Here is a 5089-nt window from a genome sequence, read left to right as displayed (position 1 = left end):
GGCTTTTACGGGCTTTTGTGCTTCATTCGCGCTTTCTTTTCTTTAAGCGGGACGGTGCGCTTCGGCGGCTGTCAAGTGAGCCGCATAAAGACGTTCGGGCGGGTTAGGGCCGTTTACAGGTGGTACTTGGATCTTTTTGGGCCGCTTCCAGAGGCGTCACGGATAGTTTTCTTCACAGGGCTGCTTATATCCCGTGTCTTAGGCGGGACATTTAGGAGTACCGCTTGTACCCAGGCCATTATCCAGGACGTAGATAGGAGTGTACGGACCGCTGCCCTTTCTAGAATGTTTAGCCCAGCAAATCAATATACTTTGATTGGGAAGCCGTCAAATCATGTTTATGCACCCCGCCTGAAACCAATTGACGCGCTATCTATTGAACAACGGTGTTCCGGTATCGCCGTAGCACATGGACGGCTTCCGTCCAATAGACCCTTTGCAAAAATCCCAAAAGCCCGCGCGCGCCGCGCGACGAATAATGGGAATCCTCGGTACGCCCCTCCTGCCGCTACCGCGTGACCACGTGGCATACGCGAGCAGGCGCAGGTTACCACGGCAACAACTTTTCAGCAGCCGAGTCGGCGAGCCACGAGCCAACGGCTGCCCCTTTCTCATCCCTCTCCTTTGCACCGGCTCTGTCGTCTGCTGTACCAACGCTTTGTCAAACCTGGTTGAAACCTGCCACGGTTGCGATGCAAAGTAAGTGGATTTGGTGACACTTTAATGCCTGAAGGTCAGTTATGACGAACAACGTATTCAAATAAGTTCACCTGTCGCGATGCCTTTACGCTGCTACAGATACGGTACGCCGCCAACGACGTACGACTCTGCGGATGGGCGGAACGGTGGATGGCTGCAACGGCTGCTCGCTGTAGCTGCCGGGAAGCGCGCGCAGTCGTGGAGGCGCAATGAGAAAGCGCGTGATCTGCACCGAGGGTTCCCGAAATTCCCTGCTGTCGTGGCGCTGTACTTTTTGCAACAGGACTATTCCTTCTCGCTGCAATACCGAACCACGAAATATTTGACAAGTTTGAGGGTTTCGTGCGTCGATAAGCGGGTTCAAGAACGTTGTCTAAATTTAAATATCAACAGCGTGCATGGTCAATAAATCCATCGGCCAAGGTAACCTTCCCTATATGTGCTTGAAGCGAGTATTCAAACCTTTCAGGAATATTTAAACGTTCGTAGAAAGTTCATAACGTCGCCGTCTGTTTTACTTTACACCCTGCCGCTGTAGACTGGCCTTAATTACTTTGCTCTACACTGGCCTTAACTTATTTATCCCTTAAATAATTTTGGCTTCTGCTACCCATTTCCACCAGATGCCAGGTTCGTCATAACCGTGCGGCCGGAAGGAGCTTGTGGGGCTCGGTTCGTCAATAGTTTCGGTGGTTTCGGTGTGTCACGCCTTTGTATGCCCTGCACCATTTAGTTGCTGCGCTAGGAGTATGAAACTCAGAGTGTTCAGTAGCAATAACGGAGCATGGACTTAACATGACCAATGACGACAAACGAGTAGAAAACGTGTTTTCAGCACGCTGTCGCCCAGCCTCCGCAACGCTGCAAAAGATTGCTTTGCCGTGTCCCAAGATGACCGTCCGGTAGCAGCAATCGCAGAGCGGGGAAGCGCGATACAGCAATTGTCGTAGAGATTAGTGAGAGATACGGAATACATACCCTCTTAGCATCCATCAGGTAGGTATAAGCCGTGCACACTGTGCCTGTTACGGTAGAGTCACAAACCATACGCAGACCGGACAGACAACCTAATCTTTCGGCACGCCCCCTATTTTTATATTTCCAAAATTCACTTTTCTCCCTCCCGAAAAAAAAAAAAATCAAACAAAAGAAAATAGTGAATAAAAGTGCTTTACGCCCAGTTTCACCCTAGGTTTAGACGCAGCCGATACATCGAGCTGATAAGAGAAATCAGAAAGCCTCAAAGGCTCACCCAAGGTATATGTACATGGGTAGCGAAGCTTCCATAGAAGCCCACATGTCGAAAAAATGGCGGCCCATGGGGCTGTTTTAGCGCCATCTATGAGTCGCGGGGACACTTCCGGCGGAACAAAAAATAAACAGGAAATGACGAAACTTCCGGAAAAAAACGTGACGTCATGCCTGCGTGCGGTTTGGCGCGAAAATTAAAAATAATTCCAGAGATTACAGGTAAAATGAACGACATAAACACTAAAAAGTCTCAAACATAGCTCCGTGTTTCAGCTTTGTTTGATACTTTTTAGTGTGCATGTCGTTCTTTTTACCTGCAGTCTCGGTTTTTCTTGGGATGTTTACATCTTGTGTTTATACTCGATCGTTTACGCCCTTCTTTGCCCTTGCTCTTATATTTTGTTCGAAACGTTTTTTTCTGCAGCCGACTTTGTTAGCCGACCTGCTATGAGAGTAGTTTCATTTAGTCACACGTGTCTTTGCTCTGTGGTTGAACTCGAGCCGCAGTGTTTTGCCCTTTTTTCCTTCAGGATCCCTCGGAAATATGTGAGAAACCTTAAAGCGAATGGCGTAATGTCACAGAAAAAAGAGTGAATGAAATCGCTGGAGTGTGTTGGGCATATGAAATACACAACAGTAACTCTAATGCAAGTGCAACGTTGTATTAACAGTCGCGCTTTATTTGTTTTATTCACTTACAAACATTCAATCAGATCACTCACTAGAATCATACAATCGGTATCCACTATTTTGGAAGTGTCATAGTGCAAGAAAACTAGTAGATCGGTACATAGGCACATTATAATATAATAAGACAATGTACAATCGGTTGGATGTTGTGAGGACATTGACAGTTCATAGGCAGCCACTAATAACTCAGAGGTTTCACGGTGTTCCGAGGACAACTGCAATCCCCACTGTAATACACAGAAAAAAAAAAAAAAAAACTACACTTGTCTACGTGGCTCTTGGGCAAGGTACCATAATGCTGAAAATATTTTAACTTGCATCTGCTGGTGCTGCTACACTGCAACGGAACGATTGTTCGGTGCAGGTCAAGGAAGCCAAGTGGAGTAAACCATCTTGGAGCCCTGTGGTATGCTGCACTTCACAAGCCAGTGTAGCTTCACAGATTTAAGCGCTATATATGTGAATCAGTTAGAAGACTACATTTCTCCTGAAAACCTGAAGAAAATGAAATTACGAATAGAACATGCCTACACTGCTTTAAATATAGCCTGGGTGGTCTCACGTACCTAGCCTGTGCACTTGCTGCCTCGCTTTACACTTTGCTGCTGCTGTATCAAATAGTTCAACATTTTTTTTCCGCGCGAACCAGTGGAGCCTGACTCTGGCAATTAGAGAAAACAAATCATCATAAACACTTTCGTTGCATACAGTCAGAGACTTTGGAACCTTCTGGTGAAAAAGGACACACAGAGTACGCACTATGCTCTCTTTTGAAATTAGGTTGCTGATATTTGTCTCGAAGACTTCCTCACAAGCTGCAACAAATAATCGGAAAGAAGCAGAAGGGACTGAGAGGTTTCCGAAGTCGGAGTCGGCAGTGCCTTTCACACTTAAATACAAGAGCACTTGATTTCCTTCAGAAAAACACGCATTTTCTGTCCTCAGCTCATATTTCTCAGATGTTCCCACACAGGAATGAACCTTGAGGAATTTCGATGCCAGCCACCCAGAAAAATAAACCATGTTGTTCTCTTCTATTGCCGAAGGGTAGTTTGAAGGCGAATCGTCTGCCGTGTCAAGAAAAACTGTGCTCCCTAAGGCAAGAGGAGAAGAAGGTGCCAAAAGGCCTGCTGGGAACGTAGCAAGGAGAGACATCATGTCGTCAGCACAGTTTGATTTTTCCGAGATTTTGAATAGGTTGCTAATCAAAAGGTGCCTGAACGCAGCCTGAAATTGACGGGAAGTGGAGTTCGTGTTTGCACCGGATTTTGAACGTATAACAGCAAAAGTGTTTTCAAGGGCGCCTTGGTTCAAATGGCGGGTTAAAAGGTAGGAAAAACCGTAATTAACCCTGAGGTGATTGCTGAGCAGCAGCAGTGACCTAACTGTCAAGCAGAAGCCACGAATGCAGTGCGGCTGCCTTCTACACCCGAGTATTGCAGGCTTTTAAACACCAGAATGCACTCTTCCAGAAACTCCTCATGAATAGAGCCGTTACACATGGCAGAGGCATATGGCGTCTTTGCAAATTTCTGAGAGCTATTTAGGCTGTCAAAGAGACGGTCAATTCTTTCAACAAATCTCGCTGTGTGAACAGCTGTGGCTGGCAATTGCTGAAAAGTAACAAGGGCATACATTGCAGCTGCACAGTGATTGCTGAAAACTTGAGCTGCTAGCTTCACCGACATCTTTGACGAGAACGTCAAATTAAAATGCTTATCGTTCAGCTTCGGCATAGACCGGATCTCAAGTTTACGGTCCTTTTCATAAGCTTCCTTGATGTAGGAAATTTTCACTAGGTAATCACCAGCTTTGAAGTCGTATTTGAACAACATGTTTCTAAGGCACTTCAAAAGGTGCGGCGGAGCATCGAAAAGGAAAAAAAGTGGCTTGCCATTGATCTCTACGTAAGGCTTTTCGGTAGTTACAATGCTTGAAAAAAGAGACACGTTCTGGCTCCCTTGATCGCATACAACAGCTACCGGCTCCAGGCCAGCGTCCACAAGGGTGTTGTAGCACTGGAAAAGGAGATCTTTTAGGACATCTGAAGGTGTGCCTTTGTGAGTAGCCAAGTGGCTGCTTCCACGGTGTTCCGACTCCTTCTGCCATGAACATGAGAGCCTTGTTTGCCAGCTTTTTGCCTTGCTGTCCACTATGTTCTTCAAGTCCTTCAAACCTGTCAGACGAGGGGTTGTATGAAAGCTCTTTTTTGATGTGCATTTCATCAAACACTATGCTGCAGGCCCGATCGGCTCGAGAAAAAGAAGCTGCCCGCCTCTTTATGAGCTCAAAAATGTCAGGGTAAAATCCAACCCTCAGTGGCACACGCTGAAGCCATAGCTGCAGTGACCTAACTGATGGCAGCCTGAGCAGTCGCCTGCAATACCTATAGCCTTTGGGGCTATGAAAGTAGAGGCCTAAAGCCAAGGCTTTGTTGTGGCTGCACCAT

The 5089-nt window shown here is 46.6% G+C and overlaps 1 pseudogene; it reads right to left on the bottom strand.

Annotated features, from left to right (window-relative positions):
• Positions 1-2923: 2923 nt before the first annotated feature.
• LOC115310252 lies at positions 2924-4475 on the bottom strand (annotated as a pseudogene).
• Between the last annotated feature and the right edge of the window lie 614 nt (positions 4476-5089).

Source organism: Ixodes scapularis, unplaced genomic scaffold (assembly GCF_016920785.2).
Source record: "Ixodes scapularis isolate PalLabHiFi unplaced genomic scaffold, ASM1692078v2 PGA_scaffold11__112_contigs__length_91849675, whole genome shotgun sequence".
NCBI lineage: Eukaryota > Metazoa > Arthropoda > Arachnida > Ixodida > Ixodidae > Ixodes > Ixodes scapularis.
This window is presented reverse-complemented; position numbering and strand designations above follow the sequence as displayed.